This window comes from Orycteropus afer, unplaced genomic scaffold (genome assembly GCF_000298275.1).
Source record: "Orycteropus afer afer isolate SDZICR_OR568_19922 unplaced genomic scaffold, OryAfe1.0 scaffold00004, whole genome shotgun sequence".
NCBI lineage: Eukaryota > Metazoa > Chordata > Mammalia > Tubulidentata > Orycteropodidae > Orycteropus > Orycteropus afer.
In genome coordinates this window covers 8,060,499-8,074,918 of record NW_006921591.1, presented here as the reverse complement: position 1 = coordinate 8,074,918, position 14,420 = coordinate 8,060,499, and the positions used below count along the sequence as shown (strand labels likewise).

The window sequence follows — 14,420 nt, the reverse complement described above, 5'->3', positions numbered from 1 at the left end:
AGATGAAGAAAGCCTAAGGCTCATATGGGATACCATTAAAAGGAATATCCTTCATGTAATGGGAATTCCAGAACAGGAAGAGAAAAAGAAAACCAAGGAGAAAATTGTCAAAGATTTGTTGGGAGAGAAATTCCCTGATAGGATGAAAAATGAGAATATATCCATTCAGGAAGTCCAATGAACCCCAAACAGCACAGGCCCCCAAATCACCAAGACATAGCATCATAAACTCATCAAAACCAAAGGCAAAACAAGAATCCTAAAAGCTGCACAGGAAAAATGAAAAGTTACCTACAAAGTACAACCAATAAGAATAAGCTCTGATTTCTTAGCAGAAAGCATGCAAGAGAGAAAGCAATGGGATGGTATATATAAAACCCGGAAAGAGAAAAATTCCATCTAAGAATTATATACTCAGCAAAACTGTCCCCAAATTTGATTATGAAACTAGGAAATTTCCAGATAAGCAGAAGTTAAGGGAATCTGTTAAAACCAGACCAATCTTACAAGAGATACTAAAGAGAGTCCTTTGAACAGAGGACAAATAATAGCAAACAACAACCAACCATTAATACATAATATGATATAACCCAGAAACCAAAACAGTTATGAATGTATCCAAAATAAAATAAGCTTATAAGATTGTAAACAGGGAACCAGAGACAACAACTGACAAATGAGGACAACTACAAACAAAAAAGAGGGAAATAATAGTGTAGTTAGAGAACTTCTAAATGGTGAGGAAGTCAAGACAGTTGCAAGATAGAATGGACTGTTCTAAACTCAGGAAGAAGATTATAAATCATAGTGTAATGTCAAAGAAAAAAAGATACACCTTCACATCACAATAAAAAAGAGGACAAGTAAAAATATTTAGCAAATACTAAAACAACTGCAGAAAAGGAAATAATAACAAGATTAATAAACATAATGAGGTCAGCACAGAAAATTATATGGAACAAAGAAACCTGAAACACCATGAAAAAACACAGAACAAAATGACAGCAACAATTGACACTTGCCAATAATACACTGAATATCAAAGGATTAAACGTACCACCCAAGAGACAGGGAGTTGCAGACTGGATAAGAAAACATAAGTGATCAATATGCCATCTACAAGAGACACACCTTAGACACAAAGACAAAAATATACTAAAAATCAAAGATTGGAAAAGGTATATCAATCAAATTGCAACCAAAAAACAGCAGGCAGATTAATGTCTGATCAAATTGACTTTAAGGCAAAAACCACCACACACATGAGACAAGAAAGGACAATATATAATGATTAAAGGATCAATTGAACAAGAAGATATAACCATAATAAATATCTCTGGATCCAATGAAAGAGCACCAAAATACATAAATCAGACTTTCACAGAAATAAAAAGGCAAATAGATGACTCCACAGTCATAGTAGATTTAATACACCACTTTCAGTGAAAGACAGAACAACTGGAAAGAAATTCAACAAAGACACAAGAGAGCTAAACAATACAATCCACCAACTTGACCTTAATAGACATCTGTAGAGCACTTCACCCAACAACGGCACAATATACATTCTTTTCCAGGGCACATGGAACATTCTCCAGGATAGACCATATGTTAGGCCATAAAGCAAGCTTTAATAAATTTTAAAAAACTGAAATACTATAAAGCATCTTCTCAGATCACAATGCTATCAAATTAAAAATCAACAGTAGGAAGAGGAATGGAAAAAGAACGAACACATGGAAACTGAACAAAATCCTCCTTAAAAATGAATGGGTAATAGAAGAAATGAAATTTAAAAATTCCTTGAATCAAATGAGAATGAAAACACAACATAACAAAATCTTTGCACATAGTAAAGGTAGTGTTCAGGGGCTAATTTATAGCAATAAATGCAGACATCAAAAAAGAAGAACCAAAACCAACACTTTAAACCAACCTCTTCAAACAATAGAAAAACAAGAGCAAGAAAGTGCACAGTCACCAGAACAAAAGAAATAATAAAGATTTGAGCAGAAATCAATAAAACAGAAAATAGAAAGCAATAGAAAAAAATAAACAAGACTAGTGTAGTGCCTAAAGCACTTGACTGCTGACCAGAAGGCTGGAGGTTCAAACCCACCAGCCACTCCTCAGAAGGAAGATGGGGCAATTTACTTCCGTAGTGATACTGCCTCGGAAACCCAAGGAGGGTCGCTATGAGTTGGGTCTGACTTTACAGCACATAACAACAACAACAACAAGAAGTTGTTTTTTTGAAAAAATTAAATAAACTGAAAAACCACAGATAAATTCAACAAAGGAAAAAGAGAGAGAGAATACAAATAACACAAATAAGAAACAAATTGGGCAATATCACAACAGAAACAACTGAAATAAAAAGGATAATATCAGGATATTATGAAGAACTGTACTCCAACAAATTTTAAAATCTGGAAAAAATGGACAGATTTCTAGAAACAAACTACTTACCTAAACTAATACTGACTGAGGTAGAAAAGTTGAATAGATCCATAACAAAGAGAAAACATAAGAAAGAAGTCATAAGAAAATTACCAGCAAAAAAAAAGTCCTGGCCCAGATGGTTTCACTGGAGAATTCTACCAAACATTCAGAGAAGAACAGACACCAATGCTACTCAAGCTATTCCAAAACATACAAAAGGGTAGAATCCTCCCTAATTCATCTTATGAAGCAAGCATAACTTTGATACCAAAACCAGGCAAAGACATCACTCAAAAGGACAACTACAGACCAATATCCCTCAGAAAGGTAGATGCAAAAATCTTCAACAAAATCCTAGCCAATAGACTCCAACAACATATCAAGAAAAATAATTTATTATGACCAAGTCGGGTTCATACCAGGTATGCAAGGATGGTTCAACATTAGAAAAATAATCAATGTCATCCACTACATAAATAAAACAAAGGAAAAGAACCACATGATCATATCAATTGATGCAGAAAAGGCATTTGATAAAATCCAACACCCATTCCTGATCAAAACTCTCAACAAAATAGGAATAGAAGGGACATTCCTCATCATAATAAAGGGCATTTATGCAAAACCAACAGCCAACATTATACTCAATGGAGAGAGACTGAAGCCAATTCCCCTTGCAAACAGGAAACAGACAAGGATGTCCTGTATTACCACTTCTATTCAACATTGTATAGGAAGTTCTAGCCAGAGCAATAAGGCAAGAAAGGGAAATCAAAGGCATCCAAATTGGTGAGGAAGAAGTCAAATTATCCCTATTTGCTAATGATATGATCTTATACCTAGAAAACCCAAGGGACTCAGTAAAAAAATCTACTGGAACGAATTGAGAGATTTAGCAGAATACAAGATCAACATCCAAAAATCAGTTGGATTCATCTACACCAACAAAGAGATTACTGAAAAAGAAATAAGGAAATAAATACCATTTACCATGTTGTTGTTGTTGTTATGTGCCATCGAGTCAGACCCAACTCATAGCAACCCCTCCTTGGGTTTCTGAGGCAGTATCACTATGGAAGTAGATTGCCCCATCTTCCTTCTGAGGAGTGGCTGATGGGTTTGAACCGCCAGCTTTCTGGTTAGCAGTCAAGTGCCTTAGCCACTATGCTACCAGAGCTCCTAGCTAACAAAAAAATAAAATACTTAGGAATAAATCTTACCAAGGACACAAAAGACCTGTAAAAGACTAATTCAAGAAACCATAAGAGATCTACGTAAGTGGAAGAACATATCATGTTTGTGAATAGGAAGATTGTACATTGTGAAAATGTCAATTCTATCTAAAGCAATCTACATATTCAATGCAATCCCAATCGAGATCCCATCAACATTCTTTAATGATAAGGAAAAAACAATCACTAACTTTATATGGAGAGTAAAGGGAACTCAGACAGGCAAAGCATTAATGAAGAAGAGCAAAGTAGGACGTCTCACAGTCCTTGATCTTAAAACCTACTATATAGCCACAGTAGTCAAAATTGTTTGGTATTGGTACAATGACAGACACAAAGACCAATGGAATAGAATTGAGAACCCAGAAATAGATCCATAGACCTATGGTCAGCTGATCTTTGACAAAAGACTGAAATCCATTCAATGGGAAATAGATTGTCTGTTTCACAAATGGTGCTGGCAAAACTGGATATCCATTTGCAGAAAAATGAAACAAGATCTGTACCTCACACCATACACAAAAAATTAACTCCAGATGGATCAAAGACTTAAATGTGAAACCTAAAACTATAAAGTTCCTCAAGGAAAAACTAGGGGAAAATTTAGGGGTCCTGACGTATTGCATAAATAGACTATCAGGCATAACCCAAAACAAACAGAGAGCAGAAGAGAAACTAGATGAATGGGACCTTCTAATATTAAATTTTTAAGTGTTTCTGAAGACTTCTCCAAGAGAGTGAAAAGAGAAACTTCAGACCTGGAAAAATATTCAGCAATGACATATCTGACAGGGACTTACCTCTAGAATTTATAGAAAACCCCAACACCTCAACAACAAAAAGACTAATAATCTAATTAAAAAATGGGCAGAAGACATGAATAGACACTTCACCAAAGGGGATATTCAGGTGGCCAACAAATCTGAAGAATTGCTAATGATCATTACCCATTAGAGAGATACAAATCAAAATAACAATGAGATACCATCTTGTCCCAACACTAGTAGCAAATTCAACAAGACAGAAAATAACAAATGCTGATGAGGAGGCGGAGAGATTGAGACTTATACACTGCTGGTGGGACTGTCAAATGATATAACCACTGTGGAAAGCAGTATGGTGGTTCCTTCAAAAGTTGGAATTAGAAATACCATTTGACCCAGCAATTCCATTAATAGGTATATATCTTAAAGAAGTGAGAGCCAGGACAAAAACAGATATATGCACACCCATGTTCATCTCAACAATATTTACAATAGGCAAAAGATGGAAATAACCTAGTTGCCCATCAGCAGAAGAATGTATAACCAAACTCTGATTAATACACACAATGGAATACTATGCAACCCAAAGAACAACATAGACTCTGCAAAACACCACATAACATAGATGAACTTGGAGAACATTATCCTGAGTGAAATAAGTCAATCACAGAAGGACAAATATTGTATTAGTTCATTATTGTAAAAAGTCAAGAAAAGGCTTCTATATAGAATTAAATTTTCTTTGTTGGTTACCAGGGTGGGAGAGGAGGGGAGGGAACACTGTTAGACAGGTAGAGACAAGTACTGAATTGGGTGAAGGGAAGGGCAATTTGCCAAATGTGAGTGATCAACATGGTGGCACTGAGGAAGAGGAAGACATAGAGAGGTACATGGGAGGTATAGAAAACAAAGATGAACCCTTTTGCACACATAGTACTGTGTTGTCAGTGAAAGCAAACATGGATATATGGGTGAATAGATTGGTGGACAAGTTGAATTATTAGGTATATCTATGCAGGGGGGAGTGTACCCAAGACCATATATAGGGTTGGCAGAGAATGTTTCTACAAGTGTATTTGTATGTTCTGTAAGAATGCACAGGTTATATAGTAGAACTGGCAAGGGACAAGGTTGTAGTCACTTCTTGGCCACAGCCAGCTACCCAGAAGGAGTGAGTAGTTGGACCTGTGGGCTTGGGACCATAGTTACAGGGGACATCAAGCTCAATTGGCACAATATAATAGACAAAAATCTTATTCCATATCCTGCTTTGGCGAGTAGCAACTGGGATCTTATAAGCTTGCAAGTGACCATCTAGTTGCAACGATAAGGTCTCTCATTGTCCAGAGCAAAGAAGAAGGAAGAAAACCAAAGACACATGGAAACAATTAGTCCAAGGGACTAGTAGACCATGTGATTCTCAGCCTATACAACTATGAGACCAGAAGAACTAAATGGTGCCTGGCTACCACTGTCAAACACTCAGAGGGGGATCTGTGTAGGAGATCCTGGACAGAGTGGGAGAACAATATGGAACAAAACTCAAAATAATTAAAAAAAAAAAAAAGTGACCAGGTTTGCGGCTCTGATAGAGCCTGATGGAACCATATGGCCATATGGCCCCTAGCTGCCCTTCAGGTCTGGAATTGAAGCCATTCCTGTGACTTCCAGTCAAACAAAAGACAGGCATAGGAGCTGAACATTTATATTAGGTAGCTATGCTCCTTGGAGAGATCAATCATGGGAGAATAGAAGGGCTATGTTTACACAGGGAGACAGCTCAGGGGTCAGGAGGACATGGGAGAGAAGGACATAGGGAAGAGGTAACTATGGGAAGGAAGTGAGAGGGGAGCTGTTGCACTGTGGGGAACGGCAGTGAATGTCATGAGACAAAGCATATTTGAACCGCTGTATGGAAAGTGAATTTGCTCAGTAAATTTTCACCCAAATTGCAATTTTTTTTATATATACTTTTTCTTCCCTTCTCCATTCTCTCTATGATGTTTCTTTCTTTTATCATTTTAAATATTTTATTGTGATTTTGGAGAAAATTTACATAACAAATTGGGTTCTCGTTTGACAATTTCTATACATATCATTTGGAAGCTCTGGTAGTGTAGTCCCTAAGGCACTTGACTGCTAACAAGAAGGCTGGCAGTTCACACCCTCAGAAGGAAGGCTGGACAATCTGCTTTCATAGTAATACCACCTCGGAAACCCAAGGAGGGGTCACTGTGAGTCAGGTCTGACTTGAGGGCACTTAACAACAACAACAACATACATATTATTCAGTGACATATTGGTTACACTTTTCACAATGTGTTAGCATTCTCATTGTTTCTATTCTGTTTATTCTGTTTCCATTAATCTATTGCTTTGTCATCTGTTACCTTCTAATCTTTCATCTAGGGTAAATGTTGACCATTATGTCTCATTTAGATAATTGTTTAGAGGACCACGGTACTCATGAGTAATGGTATTTATTTTATGAGCCATCATCTAGTTCTTGTGGTCTCAGGTGAGGTCATGATTCAAGCAGACTTAGTTCTGAAGACTAGTTTATTTTTTCAGTCTTTTGTTTCCTTCTTTCTCTTTTGCTTCAGACACATAGAGATCAATATCTTATGAGTATCTTAGATGGCCGCTCACAAGCTTTTAAGACCCTAGATACTAGACAGCAATTTAGGACGTAGAACATTATCTTAAATAGCTGTTGTATCAGCTGACCAAGTTGCTTCTAGAGAATATGGTCCTAAACCTTCAAACCCAGTAATTCAATCCTGCAAAGTGTTAGGTGATGTCTAGGAAGTTTCATGACTGTGCCCTCTATGTGCTTTATTTTGTATACTAATATATATGCAGTACTCATAAACATATGTATACATGTGCCTACAGAAAAACCTATACAGGCACACCCATATATTCATATGTGCTTACCTATGCATATCTTTACATATGTAACCATACACATATATCTTGGTTTATATTACTGCTGTGGAAAAAAAAATGTATGTAGTGTATTTTACCAAAAGCATCCCTGATTCTTAGTGTCAGATGTCACCTCCGTCAAGTTGTGCTAATTTCACCTGTATTCTGTATCTCGTTGTTGTCACTATTTCACGGTTGTCACTGTATCCTGTGTGTCATTGGTGCCTTACCCATCACCAAATCTAACAAGTCTGTACTATTAAGAAAGTGATTCCCCTTCCCTCTCCCTCCCCTCCTATCCATGAAAACTACCAAAAAATATTGTTATATATATATCTTTTTCTTGTCATTTTATAATAGTGAGATCATATAACACTTGTCATTTTTGTGATTGACTTATTTAATTCAGCATAATTAATGTCAGATTCATCCACATTATAATATTTTTTGAGAACTAGTAATTATTTCTTATGGCTGCAGAGTATTCCTGTGTGTGTTATGTAATACAGCTTGTTTATCTATTCCTCTGTTGATGGGAATTAAAGTTGTTTCCATCTTTTTGCTCTTGTGAATAATGTGGCAATGAACACATGTGTGCATATATCCCATTCTTGTGAATAGTGTTATTTCTTTAAGATATATATCTAGGAATGGGATTGCTGGATCATAGGGTATTTTTATCTTTTTGAGGAAGCACCAAACCATTTTCCGTAGTGGTTAAGCCAATTTATAATCCCACTCGTAGCAGAGCAGGGTTTTAAAATTCCCATAACCTTACCAGCATTTGTTGTGGTACGATTTTTGGATCAGTGTGATTTTTGCAGGCATGAACTGGTGTCTTCTTCTGATTTGCAGCTCTCTGATGGCTAATGATTACAAGCATCTTTTTGTATGTTTGTGGGCTGCTTGAATATCATCTTTAGTGAAGTTTGTTCCTGTCTTTTACCCAATTTTTAATTAGGTTGTTTGTTTTTGTTGTTGTTGTTGAGTTGTTGACATTTCTTATGAGATCTATCATTCCTAAACTTTTTTTTTTTTCACAATCTGTATGTTCTATTTTCACTCTCTCAATAAAATTTTTTGATGAGAATAAGCATTTAATTTTTTTTGGAAGTCCCAGTTATCTAACTTGTCTTCTGTTGCTCATCCAATTGTAGTTGTATTTGGTAATCTATTATTGAAAAGACAGTAGGTCTCATAATTTTGCACCTATGCTGATTTGCAGGAACTTAATAGTCTTGGCTTTAGATGGAGGTCTTTGATCTCTTTTGAAATACTTTTGTATGATGCTAATTCTTCTTTCTCTTTTACTTTTTGTTTGATGTTAGTTATGGATTCTGTTTCATTTATCTGCAAATAAATATCCAGCACTGCCAGAACTATTTGTTAGAGAAGGCTTCTTCTCCACTGAATTGACTAGACCCCTTGTAAAAAATCAGCTGTCCATAGCATAGATGATGGATTTACTTCAGGGATCTCAATTCCATTTATTCCATTGGCTCATATGTCTGTCATTGAACTAGTACCAGGCTGTTTTGATTATCATGGCTAAACAGCATGTTTTGAGATCAATGAACGTGAGGCTTCCTACACATTTCTTCCTCAATATTGCTTTGGATACTTGAGGATATCTTTCCTTTCCATATAAAGTTGATGATATGTTTTCCCATTGCAATAAAGATTGTTAATGGAATTTGGATTAGGATTGTATTATATCCATAGATCATTTTGGTAGTATTGATATTTTCACAAAGTTAAATCTTCCAATCCATGAGCGTGGAATGTTTTTCCATTTATGAATATCACTTTTAGTTTCTTGCTGTAGTGTTTTAGAGTTTTCACTGTATAAATCTTTTGCATACCTAGTTGGGTTTATTCCTAGACATTTTATCTTTTGGAGACTATTTTAAAAGGCATTGTTTATTTGATTTCCTTTTAGGAGTTCTCCTCATTAGTGTAAAGAAAATGAACCAATTTTATCTGTTAATCTTGTACCCTGCCACTTTTTTTGGATCCTTCTATTAAATACAATAGATTTCTTGTTGAATCTCTGTGATTTTCTATGTAAAGAATCATGTCATCTATGAATGGAGATAGTTTTACTTCTTTCTTTACAGTTTGGATATCTTTATTTTCCTTTCTTGTCTTATTGCTCTGGCTAGGACTTCCAGTATGATATAGAATGAAAGTGGTGATAGTGGGCATCTTTGTCTCAAACTCATTCTCAAGGGGAAGGGTCTCAGTCTTACTCTGTTGAAAATAATGTTGGCTGTTGGTTTTGCACATATACCTTTAATTATGTTGAGGTATGTCCCTTCTGTTATTATTTTGCTAAGAGTTATTATTAGGAAAGTGTGTTGGATTTTATCAGATATCTTTTCTCTATCAATTAAGATAATTGTTTTATTTATAGGGTGAATATATTAAATGAGGTTTTCTTTAGAGTACCTACCTCCTAAATAAACTAGGCAAGTCCATGCCTCAGAATCCATTTATGTGGTAATGCAAATTAAGACAGTAGTGTAATAATTACTCTAAATATTAAAGGGGCTCTGAGAAGGAATATATCTTTTTAGTATCTGTACAAGCTATCAGGAAAGGACTCACTGAAAATGGAAGCTTGTGTTTGGCAAGTGGAGGGAAAAGAGAGAGGTGATCATTGAAAGAGTAAGCCTCATATACGCAGGGAACATCTCCAAATCACAGTGCAGATTTGCATCATGGAGAGGCAGTAGTTATGTTTGCTAACTATAGGTAGCCCCTGACTTACATCAGGGTTCTGTTCAATATTCCATTGTAAGAAATCTAACACCTCTTTTTTGTCTTTTTAGTTTTCATTTATTGCATTTTTTATAATTATCTTTATAAATCTGATCTTTGAACATATGCAAGTAAATATCTGAGAATGATAACATGAGAAAATTACCCCCTGCAACATTATATAAAGTAAATATTACTGAAGATATAATACAAAAAACAAAAAACAGATGGTAGTAATTGTGTTTCATCATAATTTGAAAATATCCTAAGCTGGGGACCACCTGTTCTAGTCACATGTATATAAGGGGCTTATGGACAATAAGGCATAGAACTAACCTCATGATATAATGAGACAAAGATCTCCATGGTGTATACCAAGGGCCCAAAAAAAGTTTCATCAGCATATATAAATCATAAACCACAAATAATTTATACCAATTTTAACCTTCAAATATTTTCTGTGGTGCTTATTAAGCACTAGGCTAAGCATTGGCATTTCATTCATGAATAGGAGACTCCTGTCTGGCCCACCACCAAATTAGAAAATACTAGGCAAATAATTTCCAATAAATGGAGGGATTCCTTCTTCATCCATATAATAACAGCATCTAATCATCTGGTTCTCCTAGAAATCACTTCAGTGACAAATCACACAATGAAATCACCATACATCATTCGAATGTAATTCATGCTCTTAGTTAAATGTGTATCTTCAGAGCAGCAAAATCTGCAAGGCATGTGGCAATCATAGTTACCATTATTAAAAAAAAAAAAATTGCTTTATGTCCCATTTTATACAATTGATTTATCAGCACTGCCTACTGGTAAGGTTATTTCTAAAATTAGTAATTGTTATACTTCTATTTTGTCTGAATGGTAAATAATGAACACATAGACAAAGTTTTCTATGCATCAAACTGTACGAGGCACACCAATATCTCTATTTATAATGTTATATAATTTCACACACATATACAAAAACACACACATCAAGTTAGAATCTATAACAATACACTGTTTCATGACATAGATTAGTACCATTTACCAAGTAGAGTATGAAATTGAGGCTCAAATTAGTGGCCCACTAACTTGCCTTTCATTTTAAAAGCTATGAAATGCAGAAATGAAATTCTAACCCAGGTCTGTCTGCCTGTAAGGCACATGTTTTTACATTTACTACACTGGCAAAAGATATTACCATATTAGAAGTTTATTTGGTAGGAACTAGAGATAAATTTCATTATACAAGTGGAAGACATGTAAATGGAATGATTATAATGAGACTCCTAAAAGTTATATGACTTACCTAAGGCAGCCCTGCCAGCAAGTAAGCTGTTGAGTTGGCACTGACTCCTGACAATCCCACATACAACTGAATGAAATGTAGCTCTGTGCCACACCATCTTCACTCTTGTTGCTAGGTTTGAGTCCATTGCTGTGGTCCATGTGTATTCTGAGTATCTTCCAATTGAAGGGCTCATCTTCCAGCAAAATATCAGACAATATTCTGGCTGATCTACAGGTTTCTCACTGGCTAATTTTCAGAATTGTATCCTATATCTCTAGGTCTTTTTCCCCAGTCTATCTTAGTCTGAAAACTCCACTGAAGCCTGCCCACCCTGAGTGACACTGCTGTAATGAAATACCAATGGCAAAGCTTCCACATCACACCAACACCCAAACCACCACAGTGCAACAAACTGACAGGTGGCGGTTAGGCTAAATCATAACCTCTGCCTCTAAGACTAGTGCTCATTAAAATCTTATTAAAATGGGCTACTACCCACTTCATGGTATGATTTCATTATTTCAAATTTCAATTCTAAAATTCAATAGTTATAGGATATTCTCATATCTTAGTGCAACAGTGGATGAAGAAATCTAGAACATAGAAAGTCATATTGTTGTAAATCTGTTTCATTTTAAGAGATTAAAAAAAAGTCAACTTTATATTCATAACCTCGTATAGATAATAAAAACTGTCATCAACAAGACTGCAGGTAGGAAAAAAAAGTTTTAGAAACAGGCTTTGTGTTGATACATTGGGAATGTCATAATTACTGTGGCACTGCAGTCTACTTCTCTAACATGCTATATTTCACTTCCTTGAAGATATTAATTTACTTTTTGAAATGTTCATTGCTTAGATAGATTAAGATTGGGTTTTTGAAATGTGTTCCCAAATAATTTATGCCAGAGAAAAATACACTCTTCTCCCAAAGTGCAGAATACTGATTTGAAAATGATCTATTTTCTATAGTCATTTTGCATTTCATTCCTCTACTGAAAAGTTAGGATCCTGTTTTTTTTTTTTCTCTTTCATTTCCTGCATGACCATTTTTTTTCAATTCACTACAATTCAAGAATATTAGCCATACAATCCATCTTTTATTAAAATTCTATTTCCTTTTCATTGTAAGAATGCAAGCTGTATCAATCTGATATAATATAGATATGTAGAAAAAAGACCTATATATTAAGATATTAATTTTCAAACATTATGATGAGAGTGAATTAATTTCCTGACATGCCTAAGAATATCAATGTTCTACTAACGATTCTTAATAAAAGTATTCATTTTGGACACTATTTTTTTTATCCCTTTTTCTTCTTTGCTAATAGCTTTTCATTACCATCCTACATGCAGTTTTGCAATTATCTTAAAAACAACATAAAACAGATAATTCCAAGTACTGATACCTTGATTGTATCATGGTTGTATGTTGGGGAGCATATATTCAGAATTAAAAGGAGGCACATAGCTTACCTTCATTTGCCTCAAGGAAGTCAAGAGCTCCATGAATAATCAAACAAATTAAGCTGCTAAATATTTACAAGTATTTTAGAAAGAGGAACTTTCAGATATGTAGTTTCATTCACATGGATAATTATGAAACAAATTCTTTTTTAAATAATAGGATCTATGCCAATATAGCTCTTTGTTACTGTATTAGGCTTAGTTCTAGGTTTAAATACATATTGACTACACACATGCACACACACACACAGACACACACACCCTTACACTGCTTGAGATAGTGTTGTTTTTAGGTGCTGTAGAGTGGGCTCTAACTCATAGCAACCCTATGTACAACAGAATGAAACACCGCCTGGTCCCGAGCCATCCTCATAATCTTTGCCTATGACTGTGCCCATCATCCCAGCCACTATGTCAGTTCATCTCATTGAAAGTCTTCTCCTTTTTCACTCACCCTCTACTTTATCAAGCTTGATATCCTTCTCTAGAGACCAGTCCCTTCTGACAACATGACCAAAGTACGTGAGATGATGCCTGGCCATTCTCGCTGCTAAGGAGCATTCCGGCTGCACTTCTTCCAATACATATTTTTTTGTTCTTCTGGCAATCTATGATATTTTCACCAACCCCACAATTCAAATGCATCAGTTTCTCTTTGGTCTTCTTTATTCATTGTACAAATTTCATATACATATGAAGTAACTGAAAGTATCATGTCTTGGGTCAGGTGCACCTTAGTTTTCTAAACGACATCTTTGTGGTTTTTTTTTAACATTGTAAAGAAATATTTTGTAGCAAATTTTCCCAGTGTGATACATCGTCTAGTTTCTTGACTCCTGTTTCTATGGGTATTGATTGTGGATCCAAAGAAAATTAGATCCCTGAGAACTTCAATTTTTTTCTCCATTTGTCATGATGCTGATTAATTGTCTAGTTGTGAAGATTTTAGTTTAGTTTTCTTTACGTTGAGATATAATACATACTGAAGGCTATAGTCTTTGATCTTCATCATTAAGGGCTCCAAGTCATCTTTACTTTTAGCAAGCAAGGCTGTGTTATCTGTATGTTGCAGATAATAATGAGTCTTCCTCCAATCCTGATGCTGTGTTTTTCTTCATATGGTCCAGCTTCTCAGATTAATTGCTTAGCATATAGATTGAATAAATATGGTGGAAAGATGCCCTGACTGACACCTTTCGTAATTTTAAACCATGCAGTATTCTCTTCTTTGTTTGAACAGCAGCCTCTTTGTCTATGCACAGATCTCTCAGGAGCAAAATTAAATGTTCTGGAATTTTAATTATTCATAATGTTATCCATAATTTGTTATGATTCACACAGTGGAATGCCTTTGTATAGTCAAGAAAACACAAGTAAACATCTTTTTTGGCATTCTTTTTTTAGTTTTTGTTTTGTTTTGTTTTGTTTTTTGCTTTCAGCCAGGATTCATCAGACAACAGCAATGGCATCCCTCATTACATGTCCTCTTCTGAATGTGGCTTGAATTTCTGGCAATTCCCTATCAATACACTGATG

The 14,420-nt window shown here is 35.2% G+C and overlaps 1 protein-coding gene across 1 annotated transcript in view; it reads right to left on the bottom strand.

The window, feature by feature from the left end:
• The window catches only part of DPP10 (dipeptidyl peptidase like 10), a 1,219,576-nt gene that overhangs the window by 408,486 nt on the left and 796,670 nt on the right, over nt 1-14,420 (bottom strand). The window lies entirely within an intron of this gene.